General features: G+C 41.5%; 1 protein-coding gene across 2 annotated transcripts in view; it reads right to left on the bottom strand.

Annotated features, from left to right (window-relative positions):
* The window catches only part of MOB3B (MOB kinase activator 3B), a 206350-nt gene that overhangs the window by 87129 nt on the left and 97648 nt on the right, over positions 1-21573 (bottom strand). The window lies entirely within an intron of this gene.

Here is a 21573-nt window from a genome sequence, read left to right as displayed (position 1 = left end):
CAAATTCAATGCAATCCCTATCAAAATACCACCATCATCTTCATGGAATTAGAGAAAACAATTCTAAAATTCATATGGAACCAAAAAAAGAGCTGGCATAGCAAAAAGAGCAAATCTGGAGGCATCACGCTACCTGATTTCGAACTATACTATAAAGCCATAGTCACCAAAACAGCATGGTACTGGTATAAAAAAAAGGCATATAGACCAAGGGAACAGAATAGAGAACCCAGAAATAAATCCAAATACTTACAGCCAACTGATCTTTGACAAAGCAAACAAAAACATAAAGCGGGGAAAGGACACCCTTTTCATCAAATGATGCTGGGATAACTGGCTAGCTACAAGTAGGAGAATGAAACTGGATCCTCATCTCTCATGTTATACAAAAATCAACTCAAGATGGATTCAAGACTTAAATCTAAGACCTGAAACTATAAAAATTCTAGACGATAACATTGGAAAAACCCTTTCAGCCATGGGCTTAGGCAAGGATTTCATGACCAAGAACCCAAAAGCAAATGCAATAAAAACAAAGATAAATAGCTAGGACCTAATTAAACTAAAGAGCTTTTGCATGACAAAAGGAACAGTCTGCAGGGTAAAGAGACAACCCACAGAGTGAGAGAAAATCTTCACAATCTATACACCTGACAAAGGACTAATATCCAGAATCTACAAATAACTCAAACAAATCAGAAAAAAAAAACAATCCCATCAAAAAGTGGGCTAAGGGCATGAAATGCAAATTCTCAGAAGATATACAAATGGCCAACCATCATACGAAAAATTCTCAGCATCACTAATAATCAGGGAAATGCAAATCAAACCCACAATGCGATACAACCTTACTCCTACAAGAACGGCTATAATAAAAAAAGAGTAGATTTTGGCGTGGATGCAGTCAACAGGGAACACTGTATCTATACTGCCGGTGGGAATGTAAACTAGTATAGCCACTATGCAAAACAGTGTGAAGATTCCTTAAAGAACTAAAAGTAGAACTACCATTTGATACAGCAATCCCACTACTGGACATCTATCCAGAGGAAAAGAAGTCATTATTCAAAAGATCCTTGCATGGATGTTTATAGCAGCACAATTCACAATTGCAAAATTGTGGAACCAACCCAAATGCCAATCAATCAACAAGTGGATAAAGAAACTGTGGCATATATATACAATGGAATACTATGCAGCCATAAAAAGGAATGAATTAATAGCATTTGCAGGACGTGGATGAGACTGTAGACTATTATTCTAAGTGAAGTAACTCAGGAATGGAAACCTAACATCGTATGTTCTCACTGATACGCGGAAGCTAAGCTATGAGGACGCAAAGGCGTAAGAATGATACAGTGGACTTTGGGGACTTGCGGGGGAAGAGCAGAAGGGGGCAAGGGATAAAAGCCTACAAATATGGTACAGTGTATACTGCTCAGGTGATGGGTGCACCAAAATCTCACAAATCACCACTAAAGAACTTACTCATGTAACCAAATAACTTACGGAAAAAAATAAATAAATAAAAAAAAGAAAATAGAAAGGTCAGTAACATTTACCACTGACACAGAGCTTGACAACAGCAATGATCATATCTGTACTGGGAGGCCTTTATCATCCATGAGGGGCAACCTTACACCCACCTTCTTTCTACAGTGAAGAGAGGTATTCTCACCTCCGTTTTACAGGCAAAGAATTGAGGCACACAGCCCTAGAGTGAGTTAAGTGAGAGTATAAAGTACAAATCTTTTTGCTCACTTTGGATACTCTTTTTAAACCATGCAATTCTTTTTGTTTTTTTCATTTGAGACAGTCTCACACTATCGCCCAGGCTGGAGTGCAGTGGCGCAATCTCAGTTTGCTGCAGCCTCTGCCTCCTGAGTTCAAGCGATTCTCCTGCCTTAGCCTCCTGAGTAGCGAGGACTACAGGCTCACGCCACTACGCCCGGCTAATGTTTGTATTTTTAGTAGAGTCGGGGTTTCATCGTGTTGGCCAGGATGGTCTCGATCTCCTGACCTCGTGATCTGCCTGTCTTGACCCCCCCAAAGTGCTGGGATTACAGGCGTGAGGCACTTCGCCCAGCCCAAACCACGCAGTTCTCTACATAACAGCCAGAGTAGTTCTTTTATAACACCAGGGCGGTTATTTCACATTTCTGCTCAACATCTTCCACTGGTTTCTCATCATCCCCAGAATAAAGTCCCAACACCGTGCTCTGGCCTCACATTGTTTGTCTGTCTCCGACTTCCTCCATTTCCACGCTCCAGCTGCACTGGCCTCCTTGCTGGTCCTCACACACTGCAAACATGGTCTCACCCCAGGACCTTGGTATTCACTCTGCCCTCAGCTTGGAATGTGCTTTCCCCAGATGCCCAAATGTTCTCCTCTTATGTCATTCAGGTGTGGCTTCAGTATCTTTCCTTTCTGCTCCTACTGTATAAAATAGCACTCGTCACTCTTTAGTTGCTTTTCTTCATAGCCCTTATCACCACCTGACATCTATATCTGATTATGACCTTCCTCTCCTCCCCACTTTCAATGCAGATATCAGTTCAGTGAGAGTGAGGACTTTGTCTTTATTGTTCTCTGCTGTGTCCTCACTAAGTATCAAAACAGTGCCTGGAACCCCATAGGGGCTCCATTAATATTTGCTGAGTGAATAAATGAATAAATACATGAATACGTGAATGAACGCGACCTCTTCTCAGGTCAGTAAGTTACAAATGGAAAATAGTGAGGATTGAATATTCAACTCAGTTTGCAAATCTGGGACTGATCTTGCCTTCCAAATAGGTGGCTGGCTGAGCAATTTACATTTCAGTTTTCATTTCCCAGTATTTCCTGAGTTCATTCGTTTAATCTTCTCTGTAATAAAATAAAACAAGAATCCCCCATTAAATGCATAAATAAAGTTCAGTCCAACTTTAATGCTTTATTTTCAGAGGAGACTTTTAAATAGAGCCATTTGGTAAATGTGAAGTATGCTCAACACCTATCTTGGTTCCATTTCTCTAATTCTGTTGATATAGTCTGACCTAGGTTTTTAGACACCCTATAGAAGTTAAAGTTATTAATGGAATGTAACCAAGATGTCATATTTAATCAAGACAGCTGAAGACAGATAAAATCTGACAGATTTTATGACAAAATATTTTATTACAAAATACGACATCTTGGTTACATTCCATTAATTTAAATACATAAATATTTTTATGTTTTCATGCATTGACGATATGTAGTTTTATGTGTTGGCAACAATTTCAGGGGAGTGATGCACTTCTTAAGCTTTCTGTATGACAATCTTCATGAGATCAGTCTCTGATGAATATTAATGACTTTCAAAAGATTGTGTCTGGAAGAGATAATCCTAGGTCTTGTTGAAGCATGTATACCACAAATTCTACTTTGCCTGTAAATTCCAGTTACAGAAACAATGTATCAGGAAACACTGTATTATCTTTAAAAATTATTAAATGTACACACAAACATTTAAAAGATGAATCTTAAAAATTAGTTTGCTATGTCCTGAATCTAGACAGAAAAAAAGAGGATATATATCTGGTATGTCTTGATAGGGTCTGGAAAAAAGTGTTGTTTAATTGTTAATCTGGGAAGAAGGTGAATATTAGAAAAACTATCCCAATAATAGCGAGCATGAAATCTGAAAATGCTATAGAGCTGCAGTCCACATGGAGAGCCAGAAAGAACACTACATAGTGAGTCAGAATACTTATGCTGTTCAATAAAGCAAACATTTTTGTTGCCGACTAAGTGTGCCTAACACTTAGGCACTGACCTTGCCAGTGACTTGGGGTAAATCATTTTACCACACTGGGCCTCAGTTTTCTCATCTGCAAATTGAGATGACTCTTGTCCTGCTGACTTTACATAACAGTTAATGACAATCAAAGGTGATGAATGAACTGCTAAGCATTAAAAGTCTTCTGGTTAGGCCGGGCGTGGTGGCTCAAGCCTGTAATCCCAGCACTGTGGGAGGCCGAGGCGGGTGGATCACGAGGTCAAGAGATCGAGACCATCCTGGTCAACATGGTGAAACCCCGTCTCTACTAAAAATACAAAAAATTAGCTGGGCATGGTGGCGCGTGCCTGTAATCCCAGTGGCTCAGGAGGCTGGGGCAGGAGAATTGACCAAACCCGGGAGGCGGAGGTTGCGGTGAGCCGAGATCGCGCCATTGCACTCCAGCCTGGGTAACAAGAGCGAAACTCCGTCTCAAAAAAAAAAAAAAAAAAAAAAAAAAAAGTCTTCTGGTTATTATTAATATTATTATTGCAGGTAAATATAACAGTTTCACCTGTTCTGAGAATATCTTTGGCCCCCACACATGACTTTTTTTGTGATGGCAATACTCTTTTTTTTTTTTAAATTAACTTACCTAAGATTTAAGTCATTTCTTGTCCCAAGCAAGCAACTGTTAGTATGATGGATAAACTAAGACACTCTCACCTTTACTTATACCCTGATCCTTGAAGAAGGGATAGAGTATTTAGTATGGAGCTTTTAAAGAGGAAAAACAACCAATAGAGTTGGATTTATGGTTATCTGACTTCTGCTAATCTCTTTAGAAAGTGTAACACTTAGGCCATAACACTCATCACATGTGTAGTAACTTGTTTAATATCTGTCTTCACCACAAGACTAGAAGTTACAAGAATTGTCCACTCTTTCAAAACACAATGCCTTCATATGGTAGGCAAAAATACAGAACAAACGTATTTGTTTAATGAATGAATAAACTGATTGAGACTGTTCATCAGAGAAAAGTATCAATTATTTAGCTAGATCTTATTACAAGCCAGGTGCTAACTCATTTAATCTTCTCAACAACTATATGAAGGAGGTGCCCACTTTACAGGCGAAGACACAAGGACACAGAAAAGTTAAGTTACTTTCTCCAGGTTATATAGCTAGTAAGCGGTGGAACCAGGACATGAACCTAGACAGGCTGGCTTCAGAGTCTGCCCTTAATCACAAGGCAATAACAGAGTAAACGTCTATGCATGCTGACTACGTATGCATCTCAAAGCTCTGGCTTCATGACAGTTAATCATCACTCACATTGAGTTAACCTCTTGATGTCTCCTATGCTTAGGTATGAAGCTGTTAAACAAGAGAATAAAAAACAGAAAAAGAACATTTACTGTTTTGTGGCTTCTTAAAGACAATAAGACTAAATTAGATAATGAACTCAGAAAAATGATAAACCTGATTTAGAAAGGTTCATCCCAAACATTCCAATAACCACGACCAAATGAAGCCATGTTCCAAGAGGTGCTGGCCACCGACACAGAATACTATGCATGGGGCTCAAACTGAAGGCCCAAGGAAATACAGAGGAACAGGGCAGGCCCCCAGTGAGTATCTCGTTTCAGGTCAATTGCTTTTTGCTTTCCTTCCCCCATTTACTTCATTTCTCATCTGTTCTTATATGAATCAAACCCTAAAACTATGGGGGAAGATCAACTCTGAGGGACTCCTGCTATTGCCAAATCCAGTGAAAGAACCAGTGGGGGCCAGTCACAAACTGCATGGGGACCCATGACTACCCAGTCAACATGACTGCTGCCCCGCCCAGTGGCAGTTCAGCAGAGCCTCTGAAGCCACCAGCAGAGACTCTACAAAGGGCAAATGCTGATGGTGAGCTTAATGGAATAATGCAATTTGTACTGGCCACCAAGCAAAGAATATACCAGACTGGAAAGCCAAGCTGCAGTTAACTCATACATGGTGAGTTCCTACCATTTGCCACAGATGAGAACACAAGAGTTATGTTGGTGCATCAAATGGTAGCCACCCATGTTCCAAGCTCGTGCCATAAGAACCAGAACTCTAGAGAGAAGGTCTTCAACCTTCCAGGCCTCTTTCAGCCTCTTCCCAAGACAGCTGCATTTCTGCTCTGGGGTTTTGTGAAACATGCCTATAATCTCAGAAGTAAATTTTTCTCCACCACCCATAATTTATTGTTTGCTTGCTTAAACTAAACTACCTCCCGTTAGTTTTTGTAACAGAAAAATCCTCATTCAAAGTCGCTGGGGCCAGACCTGTTTCTAAAATTCAGGATTTCTCAGAATTCAGAATGGTACTGTGACACATCTACTACCCATGACATAACACCCCCGACAGAGCCTGGGGCAGCACCCTGGAATCAAGGCCATTAATACCTTTGCAGGGAAACATATGAATGTTCACACTAAGTTAAATAAAGAAAGAATATAAGTAGCCTTATGCACATGAAAACACTTGTGGTTTTCAAGCTTTTTCTAGACTTCAGAGTAAGGGATTGTAGACCTAGATTTATAAACCAAAGTCCAATGCAGTGGACTTAAGTCTAAAAGGGGTCAAGGGTTCAGTGTGTTCATTAGAAGGCATGAGGCTCTTTCGTCAGCCTTCTCTTCCTTTCTCTTTTCCTCGCATTCCCCTCCCCAAGGTCTTTCCAAACAATGTATTTCAAGCATACATTCTACCATCTGTTCATCAATCAAACCACAGAGGACCTGAAATGTGGGACTGGAAAAGTCATAGGCAAGGAAGGAAGAGTGACTGGGAACTGCCTTCTTCATTACACGTTAGACAACACAGCCCTGATTCACCCAGTAGAAGAAGGAGGGTGCTCTGTTTCTTCACGGAAAAGTGGGGGGAGTTGAATATTTACTGAGTGCTTACCATGGCTAAGACTTTAAATATATGGTATCATTTCATCCTCTTAGTAAACCTTAGAAGGTAGGTGCTACTCTTATCTCCATTTTACCTATGAGGACGCAGAGACTTAATAAGGTTAAGTAACGTACCAGAAGTGGCAAAACTCGGATTCCAACCTATCCTGTGTTGATACCAGAGCCCACAATCTTAATCTACAGGTATTGATCGACTTACCACCTATGCAACTTACGACCATTCAACTTTATGACCACAATCGCTAGCCACGACTGCTCCGCGTCTGGCAGGGCAAACGTTGCCCAGCTGGGCGTATGACAGTCATGTTACGACCGGTCTGCAGTCCGGACCATGGTCGTAAGTTGAGCACTAGCTGTATTTAACTTGTTATAAATAAAGTCATGTACATTAAGTGTTACTCAAATCCAATTTTTTCAGTTACAAGCACCAATTACGAAGAAAAGAAGGCTATGTGTTTTCTTGCTTTGTTTTCATTTTTGCTTGGCATGAGCAGGACAGGAAGGTATACGTGTTGGGGTGAAGGGAGAGGTCTGGGGGAGGTATGCTGTTTTTCAAGGCTGCATCAGTTGAGATACCATATGCATTGGCAGAGCTGGTACACACAGAGACCCAGGCAGGTGACCAAGCTACTGTGAAGTAAATCATTTGTTTGGGCACACAATGCTACTCCTGCAGGGATTTCTGAAGCTGACTCGAAGGTGTCATGGCCATTGCCTGTCAGCGTTCTACTTCATTCCTAGAAGCAGCAGCTGCTGCTTCTTCAAAGGATGTCCAGGCTCAGCTGATATCTAATCTCAGAATAATACATGACACTGTCCCCCTTCCAGACTCAGAATCCAAGGGGAAAATAATGAGATCCTCTAGGTTTCCCCAAAACTCACTTCCCAGGCTTGCACTGTTTCCTTTTCTACAGCCTCCTACTGCCTAGACTTGGAGGACTGGTTTCAGTAAGCATAATCCTCACTCCCTGCCTCCACCCCCGTGTGCTTTAGAAGCAAGCTTTCAAAGTTCATGACAAGAACAGAGGGATGGGAGGGCAATGGAATGGGCGGGACACTGGATGTTTCTTGCAGAATCCCATGCTTGTGTGGGCAAGATGAATCTGCAAGCACACACTGGATTATTCTAGGTGCCAATTTAGGAAGAGGACGTCCAAGTTTGCCATGAGCAAAGGAAGAGCAAGGGCTACATGCTCTCCTGAAAGCAGATCCCAGAATTCCAGGGCAGGGAGTGAGAAATGCCTCCCAGGCTTGACTTCTTGCCTACCTGCAGCAGAGTTCAGGGCACCCTGATGCTGTCCTAAGGCAGCACTAGTTCCATTTGTTTTTCTTCCCACCACAAAGTACAGGGCTAAGCCTCCTTGGTACAACCCATAGACTTTATGTTCAACAAAAGGAGAAATTTCAGGAACTGCTATAGCCTTAATGTGTATGCACTCCCAAAGAGCATCTGCTTATCTCCAAGGGAAAAGGAAATACAAGCAGGCATGAACCACGTCACCTGCCAGACAATTCCCATGTGGCTAACGTCAAACATTCTTTCAGGGTGACTAGTTTGAAGAGAGATGTCTGCAAGGACAAGGAAAAGCTTTCCATAGGCAGCCACCTCTCTGCTCCAATTACTCTAGTAGTGCCTTAATGTAGGTCCAGGTAGTCATGTCTCTGGGGTAAGTAGGTACATAAAAGGCAATAATAAATTTCAGGTTTTCTAACAAACTCGAGAGACGGATTTACTCCACTCTTTTCTTTCTTTTTTTTTGGCTCATCTTCCCCTAGTTCAAATAAATAAAATGAATGTGTAGAACAATAAAGATTCTATTAACTTTTTTTTAAATTTTGAGACAGAGTTTCGCTCTTTTTGCCCAGGCTGGAGTACAATGGCGCAATCTTGGCTCACGGCAAACTCCGCCTCTCTGGTTCAAGCAATTATCCTGCCTCAGCCTCCCAAGTAGCTGGAATTACAGGCATGTGCCACCACACCTGGCTAATTTTGTATTTTTAGTACAAATGGGGTTTCTCTGTGTTGGTCAGTCTGGTCTCGATCTCCTGACCTCAGGGGATCTGCCCACTTCAGCCTCCCAAAGTGCTGGGATTACAGGCGTGAGCCACCTCACTGCGCCTGGCCTCTATTCATATTTTTTTGCCTTGTCTTTGATCTAGTTGGAATCTGTGTTTCAATACTGAGTGGAAAATGAATGCCTTTGAAATTCCAGTCTACCTGTTCAAATTTATTTCCCATCATGTCCTTTAGGAGCCCTCACAGAGGTTGCCCTATACACTCTTCTGCCTCTTTGGCGAAGTCTTTGCTTCCCTCATTCCTAGTTCAGGCTCTCCAGCATTCCCTCCAACGAAGCCCACCTGGCCTCATCTTGCCTATTAAGTTGGTTGTTATACCTGTGGGCCTGGCTACCTAGATTGAGCCCAACCCAAAAGTTCTGGTTTCACTGAGCGGTGACCAACCTACTTCCACCCCTGGTTTGTTCCAGTTTAGTACCTCCTGGGTCACACTTTAGGCACAATCCTTCCTCCAACAGCAGCCACTGCAAGCTGAATGTTTGGTCTGTATGTTTATTACAGGCTCCATGCATTTAGCTGCTAATTATTGAGGGGCTGCTATGGACTAGGCACATCAAAAGGGACACGGTGATGAAAAAATAATGTCCCTGTGATCGAGGAGCTCATGATCTAGTATATCTGTGCTTCTCACACTTTAACGTTACAGAGATGACCTAGGGAAATTGTTAAAATGCAGAATCTGTTCCAGCAATATGATCTTAGGCAGAGGCCAAAGTTCTGCATTTTTAACAATTTCCCAGGTAATCCTGATGCAAATTATGCCTAAATACAAAGTTATAAGAGAGTTGTTAGGGAGACAGGGTATTCACAGGGGTGTCTCTAACTTAGTCCCTGATATTTTAGCTAAGACCCAAAGGATGAGTAGGAGTTGTCTAGAAAGAGACGGGTTTGTTCTTTGTGGAGAAATAAGACATGGCAGAGGCCAAAGGTAAAACAAAGTAAAGGTGTTGAGTTTTCATTCATTTCAGTCCAAAGCCTAAACAGAAGGAAGTATTTTAGGATAATTTGTGGATATGACTTATTGCCAGGGAAGATGGCAACCCATCAAAGGTGATGGTTGCAGGGCATATCTAAAATAGCTGGATGGCAGGTGTGAGGGCTCCCAGCTCTGCCAAAGATGACTGTGCACTAGGATTAACGCAAATGCTGCATGCTCAGGGGGACTACGTGGGCTTAGACAATGGTAACCAGTGTGATAAGGGATTGGGTGGGTTGTCTTGTATTTTGGCACTGAGTTAAGTCCTGGAAGCTTTGCCAAAGTCTGAGGAAGGGTACGAAGCCCAAATAATGTCTAAGCTGGCTTTCACACGACCTGGTGGAACAGGGACTACACTCAGATATGTTAAACTAAGGAAAATAAACATGACATTCTGATCACACTCAAATTTTGGTTCTTGACTCATACACACTTTAGGAATTCAAAATGGTTCAATCTATGTGTAACTCCCATAAGTCTTTAGGAGATACCCTGACTTTAGGTCCATGCTACAAATGACATGGCATAAACGGAAAGGCCCACAGTTAAACTTCTAGAGCATCTCATAAATCCTAGGAACACCCTGTTACACCCACTTCAATTAACAGGTCATGGTTGGCTTTACAACTCTGCATAATGCTCTAAGATGAACCACTTGCAAAGCCCAATGAAATATGGCCATCAAAACAGACCAGTCACCTACATAGTCCCATATGGAAAGGTGTGATCTTTGGAAATAGCTCCCCTGGAGAGGTGGTATATGCAGAATGAGCAATAGTATCTCACACAGACAGCTGAAATCTGATCTCAGAAGTCACAGAAAGGAAAACAGACAAAATCGTCCCAAAAATATTCTTATCACACTCAGAGCAATTCAAAATGAAAAATACCTAAGAGAAAAATGGAGCCTAATACCATTAAAATAAACAGAGGAAACAGAGAAACCAGAACTAAGACAATGGCTCACTGTCTTAGCGTGTCTTAGTTTGCCGTGTCAGTTAGTGGCAGGAGGAGGAAGCTGGGCTGGGCACTGGAGACTGGGCATCTGGGAAAAGGAGCACTCAGATGGACTGTGGCTGCTGCACAGATGGGAAGCTTGAGCCAGTCCACCAGTGGCACTAGTGGAAGATTACCCAGTTTCAAGGTTACCATTAAAGGTCATGAACTTGGAAGTTCCATAATGTTGAGTTTCAAGGTTGCCACTCAAAGGATAAGCACTATCACCAGGTAAAAGCACAGATGCTATCTCTAATGGTTACTCTGAAACTAGGTATCAGGGAGGAGGAGCAAGGATGTGCTGAAAGTTAGAAGATCTAAGACAGTGTTTGAGGCAGCAAGATCAGCACTTGCAGCTCAAGAATGAATGCAGCAAAGTTCTAAGGAGCCCCTTTGCTCCAACAGAGTTCCCTGATGGTCTGCTGAGGGTGCCAATTGCCTTGTAAGGGCTTCCCAGAGCCGTTGCTTAAACATTTCACCCTGTCTGATCAATCTCTCTGGATTTAAGGTGACATCACTACTCCTTGACCTGATACTTTCATCACCCACATCTTCTGCCAGGCACACCTTTTAAGTACAAATTAGGGAAGCTGAGAGGACCTGCTGAGACTACAAGGGGTTGGCACTTCAGCTCCAGGCTTTTCTTTCCTGTGCTGCAGGGATGGTGGTCTCCGGCAGCCTCTCATGATCTGTGATTCATTTCTGACTCCCACAAAGAGGAAAAGCAGGCCTTAAAGGCAATCATATGTGGCAAGTGCTATGAAGCCATGGTTTTCAAATAGTGCTCCTCAAAGCTATAGGGTTCTGCTTCCTGAGCAAAGGAAGCTACCTCACTTTAGAGTACCAGGTGGGGAGGGTGGGGTGCGGACTCTGAGCCTTTCACCCACCACTGCAGCCAATGCAGAACCAATTTTACTTATTTCATTTGAGGTTCTAAGTCTTTTTTTTTGTTGTTTGAAAAATAGAAAAAGGTTTGAAACCATGAAAATAGTGTGTCTGCATCAATAACATCACACCATGTTTTTTTTATAGTTAACTGAAGAGTTGAAGCCAAGGTAAAGGCAGAATTTGTCCAGGTGGAATTCAAAGGAGATGAAAAATTCCTAAAACAGGTCATCGTGAAACACAAAGGCTCATTTGGCCACTCATCTTGCTTTTTAGTGGGGATCTTATTGGTGGTTATTTTAAAGTATTTTCTGTGAAAGTAGGCGCAACAGCTCCCGGTGCTTACCACCATAACGTTAACCTTCTGACCCTCCCGTTCAGATCATTAACCACATGGGATTCTGTTCCACAGTTTGTTAAGCTGCCATCCTGCCTGCTTGACAAAACAAAACAAAAAACCAAAACAAAACAAAAAACAAATCCCAGTGAAAGATCAGATTTCACCTGAGACTCTAAAGCCCCAAGAATTTGGCCAATGCTAATTTAGCCATTTTTTAAAACAGGTTCTTCCACTTGTAAATGACTGGGATTTTGTGCAGAGCTAGAAAAAAAAAATGACTTCTGTATTGGGACAAATTCAATTATTTAAAGACAAATTTTCATTTTAAAAATGATTTTCTACCTTGAAATGGCATTCTTTATATTCTCAAAGGAAAAACTAGATCACCCTACAATTTAAAAATAAGGAAACCTCATGAATTGGATATGAAGAAACAAAAGTTAAACAAACATATTCCTCACTTAACTAGAGATGTAACATGTGGTTTAATTTTAGTTGTTAAAGCTAACTCCTAATCTCCTTCTCAACAGGCCTAGTGACTTAATTACCATATTTGAAAGGAGAGCCAAGAAAAAAAATGGAGACAGAAAAGGAGACAGGTGAATCTTCTTGGATGTTCCTTTCCCGGTCTTCACAAGATTCAGAGGGAGTCTAATCCCACAAAAAAGGAGAGCCTTAAGCATCTTCTGGAAAGACAAAGCCTTTCTTGGGAAGGAGAACTTGACCTTAAGTGGCAATAAGAATCAACTGCTATGGAGATAACATGAGGACCAGTGACGCAAATATTCCTTGAGAATCAAGATACAACACAGATGACTGACAGCTACAGAACTCCGTCTCCACTCCATCTTCTTTCACGTCCCCGTCCAGTCTGCTTTTAAAGTTGTGAGGTCAGGTGACTGGGGAGGTGTGAAGCTGGGAACTTCTGGCATTCTGAAAGGCAAAACACTGGAGGCAGCCCCAGAGGAAGAAGAGAAAGAACATTCTTTTCTAAACCACACCAAGCAGACACAAGTAAATTTATTTGTTAAGAAAAGGTCAGTAAAGTCATGCTTCTCCCATTAAAAACTGTATACAACTGATCAACGTGATGGGTAAACACAACTTTGTGTAGCAAGAGACCCAAAGCATGTTAAAAGTTCCCTCAACCACTCTAGCATATGCTGGAATAAATGGGTATCGGCCTAGGGAAAAAGGTAACTTTAGAAACAGTCCAACATCCATTAGGCAGTGTGCTTCAAGAAAGCAAAAGACATCAGACGGTCAACTACCAATTTCAGAAAAATAAAACAGGAACTTGCACTGCTAAATGAAAAATTAATTAAAAGGAGAAAGGCGATCTACTATTAAAATGGTCAAAGAAAAGAGTAGTAGATCCAAGGTTTCACTTCCAGTCAGTTCCAGAAAACCCATTTTGATCATTCACCCAGATAGAAGCTCCCTCTTCTTTTACAATTCTGTAAGATTTCTTTTTCTTTTTCCTATGTATTAAATTTCTTTCCCTGTGTTGTAGAGGCAATAATAACTCAATCACAGGGTTATTGCCATTTGAGATACTGGAATAATCTACAAATTTAAAAGTTCTATTTAGTATTGTCGTAATAGTAAAGCTTTTATTTTTAGCAGTTTTTTTTTTTCACTTTGAGATAGTAACCTCAAGGACAGGAAGTACTTTTTGCTGTTCTTTCTATGCCCTGCAATGCCTTATCTCATGCCCAGTACATGGTAGGCTTTCTGCAAGTCTCTTTTGAATGGAATAGCATCTCTGCCAGGGTTGCACACCCCTAATCCTTATCTTTCCTCAGAACACGTCTGTCATTGACAACCCCTTTCCATAATAGGATGTTAGCATTTGAGAGAATCCTGGAAGTCTTCTAGTCTCATCTCTTCCTATCCACAAATAGTACTGGAGAAATGCAGAGGTCCTGACTTTGAAATAATGGTGGGATTCCATTCCAGGCTATGCATTTTAATCAGTGTTCATGCATAACCAGGAAGCTCTTACTCCACCCTCTTAATTTCATACCCTCTTGAATAGAAAAATGGGGATCAAAGGAGGGTTCCAACGATAAGATAAAAGGAAGAGGAGAAAGGAAACTGTTTTCCATCTTTGCTAAAAGCACAGAAATAGTCCCCAATTACATGGAATTCCCTATTCATCTGGGAGACAGACTGATGTTGGAAAATAGGTTCAGGAATACCCTTTTCTCTTGAGAATATTATCTTTTCTTTAAGAAAATCAACACCTTTATTTCAGGAACTATTTTTTTTTTTTCTAAATGAGATTTGCTGATTTTCAAGCAAAATTTTAAATCAGAAATTGTTGCATTCCCTGTCTCCCTTTTTCTAGTTCCAAACACATTTTCCACCTATGTCTGCACCATGTTATAGCTATTACTTTCACCCACCTTAAGTAGCAAGATGATTTTAAACTGAGAAGCACCCATGAATTAAGCCACATAGCGGTGAAATAGCTGTCAGATGTTTAGTACATTTGAGAGTGCGAACTTCATTTACTGTCACAGAAATCAGAAATCCAAAGTCTTTGAGATAAACCAATCTCATGGCTTCTACCTTACAAAGAGAATTATCTCCCTTCTTCATGGGACCAAGGATATCAAATGAGCTTACAAAACCCCATTCTCCACCCTCCAGTTAATCAAGTCTGAAAAAATTCCTGGAAGTGAAACAGCTAAGGGAGGTTGCACTGTGAATTGTCAAGGCCTTTAGAATTCCTGTGATTTATAGATGAGAATGAAGCCTTTCCATGCATATTGAAGATACATGGGATTCTTAATTTATGGCTTAGGAGTTGCAGGCTATAGCAATAAACCTGGTAAGCTACTGAATCACTGCCAAGAGTGACCTTTACAGAGCCTGCAGAGGTCAGGCAGCCTTCTCCCTGTGAGTCAAAGAATTCTTGGCTAACCCAAGGCTCTTTTGGTTGAAGAAAAGAGAAAACCACTTGAGCCAACAGAAGCAAACATAAGCAACTTGACAAAAGGAAACAAGAGCAGGAAGTACAGCCCAGCATCATGAGGGAATGGAAACAACTAAAAATCCCAGACTCCAGAGTATTGGCCCACACTCTCGGCAGAAGCATGGCAGCTTCGCGTCTCCTCACTCCTTCGGCAGACTGACATTCCTGGCTTTGTAGTTCAGAATCAGAGATGTTGATGATAAGGTACTGATGCAGATTAGACTATCCCTGGGAGGATGAATGCTGCCTTACAAGTGTGTTTGCTCATCTGGGCTGTCTGCTGACTCTCTTGTGTTGACCTACGATGCACTTGTCTTTCCTGTGCTCGTCTTACTTAACCTTTCAACACCCTCCTCTTGGCAGCAACTCTTTCCTCTGCTCATGAACACCACTCTCAGCTGGGCTTTCTCTTAACTCTGTGACTTCTCCTCAAGCTCCTTTACCAATAATTCCCCTTTCTCTACACACCATTAAATGTGGTGTGCCTCAAAGCTCTGTCCTAGGCCTTTTCTTTCTATGCTTTAATTTCAGAAGTACAAAAGCCACACCCATGACCTTAGCTGCCATTTTTACGGTCTAGCCAAGACCTTTTTTCTGAATCCCAGACCTATATATCCACCTGCTTGGTCCATATACCTATTTGGATATCTCAGAGGCACCACAAACCCAAGTCATCTAAACTTTCCACCCTCAGGAACTCCTCCTCTAGGATTCTCAATCTCGGTAAATGGCTGTACTCCCTTGCTCAAGCCAGAAAACTAGGGCTTACGCTTCCTTACTCCTCCTGCTCTCTGCTCTATCCCTCATACATTTCCTCAACTTGTCCTGCTAACCCCCTCCAATCAACCCAACTCTCTCCACGCTTGAGTTGAGGCTCTCAGCGTCTCTTATCTGGACCACTGCAAAGGGCTCCCAGTTGGTGTTGGTGCTCAGGACAAACCACCACAAAACACGACTGTAGGAGAACGTAAGACCACTCTAAAATATGCCTCTTGGCATATTCACTATTTCAAGCACGTTATTTTGAGAAACTGTAGACATAGGCAGAGCTCTGAAAAGTCATACTAAGAGAAATGTACATCTAAAGGAAAATACCATTTGTGAGGGGTCTCTCTCTCTCTCTCTTTCTCCGCCAGGAAGAAAGCCATAACTAAATGGGGACAGCCTGGATTAAAATCTGCATAACGAATCTTACCCTTGTCTTCTCTTTTCCTGGTCATCTTCCAATAATCAGAGTTTCCCCACACTCCTTTTTGTCTTTGTTTCAGCAAACTATGGCACAAGCCTGAGGTTTAAACTATTTTTCTTTGAGCTCTACGGGAGAAATGTATTCATTTCTCTGGCGTTTTCCCCATGTGTACATAAAGTATACATGTTTATAAACTTCTTTTGTTTTCTCGTGTGTGTGTGTGTGTGTGTGTGTGTGTGTGTGTGTTCAGGGAGTTCCATTTAAGAACTATGAAAGGTAGAGTAGAGAGAAAATCATTTTTTCTCCTTGACACGGGGCTCTGGGCCTACATCATTTCCCCTCCCCAGTCTGTGGCCAGAGCAATTCTTTTAACATTCAAGACTTAACATGTCACTCATCTGCCTTCAGAGGTTTCCTACAACTGTAGAACAGAGACTAGAGTTTATTTATTTAATTTGTTTATTTATTTAGTAGGAGTTTCATTCTTGTTGCCCAGGCTGGAGTGCAGTGGTGTGATCTTGGCTGACTGCCACCTCCACCTCCCAAGTTCAAGCGATTCTACTGCCTCAGCCTCCTGAGTAGCTGGGACTATAGGTACCCACAATGATGCCCAGCTAGTTTTTGTATTTTTAGTAGAGACAGGGTTTCCCCATGTTGACAAGGCTGGTCTTGAACTCCTAACCTCAGGTGATCCACCCACCTCGGCCTCCCAAAGTGCTGGGATTACAGACATAAGCCACTGCATCTGGCCAAAACCAGAGTTGTTTTCAGGACTTCCAAGGCCCTGCTCCCTCTGTGACCTCCTCACATGTCACTCCAGCCTCACTCACTGTGCAATACTCACACTTGCCTTCTTTTAGTCTTTCAGGGATGCCTCAATTTTCTCGTGTCAGGAACTTTGTAACTGTTGTTCTACCCCTCTACCCAGACCCCATAACATCATCCTACCCCTGTCACCTTCCTGAATCCCACTCACCCTTCTGGACTCACCTACAATATCATTTCTATGGGGCTCCTATTAGAGACTTTGTGTATGTGTTTGGTAATATTTGTATGTGAACTTGTAATTTGTATATTGGCACACTGCATTTTCCTCTGCTAAACTTTTTACACTTGTAATTACTTCTTTGAGTTGTTCATTCATCAACTTATACCAAGCAATTGCACGTGCCCAGCACTACTCTAGGCACTGGGTGGCAACACTGAGTAGAAAAGATTCCTATATTCATGGAGCTTCCATCCTTTGTAGGTCTTACTCCACTGTTTGTTTTTAAGTTCATGAGGATAAGGTCATGCATGTTTTGTTTACCATTGTGTTCCAGTGTTTAGCCTATTAGCTCACTGTCTGGTATGTGTGAAACAGTCAAAAAACATTTGCTGACAGTGTGACTGGCATCCTCAAGTTACTACTGTACTGGTCACTTAGTGAGTAAATACAAGTTGAATTAGACAACTGCTTCCAGGCAATTGTGTCCATAGAAAATGGTAATGCTTCAGGTTTGTTTTCATGACTTGCATTTTATTTGACTTTTCTGGTAAGGAACTACTGGTCTTCTTATGTCTGTTATGATGAATATAAATGAGTAAATATACATGAGAAACAACTTCAGAGTGAAAAAGAATATTAAGGAAATTGGGCAGGTTATCTAATAGAAACAGAAGGGATCTAGGTCACATTATGTTGGATGGTTAGAAAAGTCCTCCTAAAGGAAGGAGAAATTTGAGCTGAGATCTGAGTGTGAAGAAAGAGCAGCCAGCTCTGCAAAAATCCAGGGCCAAGTTTTCCTGACACAAGGAACAGAATGAGCAAAGGCTCGGCGACAGGGAGGGGGAGAGACCTGGGGGTGGGGGAGGGTGTTTTGAGAAGCATAAAGAAGCCTAGGGTAGCTGAAGTCCAGTAGGCAAGGGAAAATGCTAAAGAGGAGATGGAGAAGTAGCCAGGAGCCTGCTCACAAAGGGTCCAGTAGGCCAAGGTAAGGATTTAAGATTTTATTCTGGTTGTAGTGGGAAGATATTGGGCTTTCAAAAGCACATAATGATCTAGGTTTTCTAAGAAAATAAATGATTTGCTATGTGGCGGATGGGCTACAGTTGTGCCCCTCTTGGCATTAAGACCTCTTAGAATCTCAGAGACCACTACAGGAAAAAGTAAAATAGTTCTAATGTTCAAAACTCTGACCTATTTGGTACTATTATATAATTATAAAGGTGTTCATTAAATTTAGTCCTTTTCGGTAATTTTCAAGGCCTACTAATGACAACTTTCCCATCTTTATAGGACATTGGCTAATCAAAGGGCCATAGCTCTGTTATCAAATTTATTCATTTATGTGCAATCTATTTATTACTGGTCATTGATGAATATGATGAATATAATCTATCTGATGGACATTAAAAAAAATGCAACAGGGTAACATCTGATAAATGTCTCCCTTCAACTGCTACAAAAAGTACAACATTGTCACCAGACCCCTGCCTTTTGAAACTCACTGATGCATTTTACATTTGTCAAATTCATTATTTATGAGCAGTGAGCTATACAATAGAAGCAAGTCACCCACAGGGACACATCTGCCTGCCTGATATTTGAAAGGGTTTATCTCCAAGGAAAGAGGGCTTCAGCTTTTTTATCATGTCAGTTAAAAAATGTACTGATGTATTTTTAGGCTGGAAACTTCTTCTTAAAGCATGAGATAATGACTTTGCTAAATCCTATTCAAAACAAAGACACACCCAAAAGCTATGGAAGCACTGAAACCACGTTACTATTTCTCAAATTAACGAGAAAGACTGCTGGACTAGATGAAAACAGGCCTCTCGTTAAGGCTTCCCATGCGAATATGCCAGGATGCATTTTTCATTAGAAGACATCGTGGTATGAACCAGTTTACCTTTTAGAAGCTGGATTCGCAGACAGCAGTAACAGTAACTATAAATAGCCAAGAGCACTAAGAAATCTTTTGAGGTAGCAGTAGCACCATGGTCATTGTCACCCTACCATATACTACTGCTTCAGCATTGGCGAAGGAGCAGAGAGCTAACCTTAGAGAAAGCCTAAACAGTAAATTCAGGGCACTAGCAGCCAGAAGGGAACAGGATTCAAAACCCTGTTCCTACCCGGGTCTGGGAGCTCTTACTTGCCCCTTGTTGAAAGCACCGTGCCCAGTCTGAGGTTGTGGCAGGCTTCAGAACTGCTACTGCTGAATTGGTGGTGGGAGGCCTCCTTCAGCTGAAGGAGGTTCAGGACCCCTGATACAGCCAAGAGGATGAGGCAGGTGCCTGAAGGAGCCCTGGGAGATGGGCAAAGTGCTGGGGCAAGAGGACCTTGTGGGTCTATTTATCGGGCAATTTTAACAGTTTGCTTTGATAATGTCTCCTTGCCAATTTGTCCTAAAGTCTACAATACTTTACCTGAAAAACCTGAGCTCCAGTTTTGGTCATATTTGTTAAAGGACCTTCCTCAAAGGGCAGCTGCTGGATAGCACTGTGGGGAGGACAGGAGTTGCAGGAGGTGAAATGTATACCCGCTGCACCTGAAATAACATGAAGTCCATCAGCCCCGTGAGCCATTATAGACTGATCAGTGCAGCCAGATTCCATAGCTATTTAAAGAGTTAACATGTTTTCGGGCTAAAGAAACTTCATGGGCCCCAAAGTGTCAACTCTTTGAGGTGACTGAGAAACAATGGCCAAAAAGTCCACCTCAGCAGCAAGCCCAGGAACCTACCACTGATCTTGCCTGTAGAAAAGGACTTAAGGCCACTGGGGTCTTTCTTTCTGGGAGCCTCCATTATTTATCGATATGTGTAGCTTCTAATATGGGAGAGAAACACAGCAGCTACTTTGCAGAAATATGGTACTCACAATATTTTTAGCAATAATATTGGTGAATATTTATTGAACATTTTCTACATGCAAAGTCCCATGCATTATCCCATTAAGACCTTACAGCAACCTGAAGACCTAGGTTTCCTGAGGTTACAGGGGAGGAAATAAGGTTAACAGACTGAGGAGTAAAGAGGAAAGGCAAACAGAATCCACCTTTATATACTGGGCTGAAAGTTAAACGTTGAAGACATTGAATTATATTGGTCTGCTCATTTGTTAACTATACAACTACAAAGTTAGTTGGCATACTCTAATACTCTTATTTTCTTTCTCCTTCTCTTCTTAGCCAATGAGACTTTTATCTTTAAAAGACATACCATACATACATACACACATACACACTCAACATTCACCAGACACACAAATTATTGAATCATATGAACCATCTCATCTGTCTTACCTTATTATGGAAGGTTCTTACCATTGGCACAGATCTTTTTAGTTTTAGTAGATCATAAGTCAAATTCTAGACATGAGTCAAATTATTCAAGACAAGACCATGAGTCACAATATTCAAGACACAATGAGAAAGTAGCAAAGCCATGACTTGAAATCTCTCTATTTCATCCATGCAGGATTTCTTTTGCAGGGACCTCATGCTTTGGTGTCATAGAGAAACTAAACCTTTTGCTTCTTTAAATTATCCTTTCCCCCCCCTTTCATGCTGTCATTGAATACATTCATGTTTGTGTTTTATGGAAAGGCATGCATATATGTGTCCAGAATGCTCCTATCAGAGATGTCTCTGGCATAGTGGAAAAAAAAAAAAGCAATGGAGCCAGAAGGACCTACTATGGAGCTTCATAAGCTGTGACATGTGCAACATTTGTAACTTCTCCGAGCCTCAGTTTCCTCATTTGGAAAACAGGCAAAAGGCTGTTTTGCCTGTCATGGTGGTGGCGGGGAAAGGCTGTCATGAGAGGTAAGGTAGCAATGTAAGGCACCTAACTAACCCAGAGTAGACAAGAAATGGTAGACATCATTATTACAGTAACGGCCTAAAATGAAACCTAGATAGGACAAAATCTGCTTAACAAGGCAGGTATGAGATCAGTCTCTGGCCCTAGCAGTAAAACACATTTCATTTAGTATAAGATAATCTATAAATCCCATTCAGAAATGAATCTGTCCACAGGGGGCAACATATATCCACCCATCTGTAGGTTGAAGCAATGTGGCCACGTCTCTTTAATGCTGACTGATGGTTGACCACATCACAGTGCCCTTGTCATGGGGCTCACTTAATGCTGAATTCAATTATCTATGTAGATGGAAAGAGCAGAGTCATAGACAATAATTCTGAAGAACAAATTCTTTCTAAACAATCCATTCGATTTTTTTTTCCATAATAGCTACCTTACAGTATTACTTGGGTCTTGGCTGGTGCTTGGGATTCTCTAAGAATATGTATCAATCGATGATGGGAAGAAACTCATGACTGCTCTGATCCAGATATTATAGAAAGCTCTCCTAAGCTTGAATATTTGTTGCATAAAATTTGCAAGGTGACCATCTGGTGGTGGTCCACCACACTCTAATGTGCAGC

This window comes from Sapajus apella, unplaced genomic scaffold (genome assembly GCF_009761245.1).
Source record: "Sapajus apella isolate SASKATOON/1434 unplaced genomic scaffold, GSC_monkey_1.0 scaffold42, whole genome shotgun sequence".
Classification (NCBI taxonomy): domain Eukaryota; kingdom Metazoa; phylum Chordata; class Mammalia; order Primates; family Cebidae; genus Sapajus; species Sapajus apella.
This window is presented reverse-complemented; position numbering and strand designations above follow the sequence as displayed.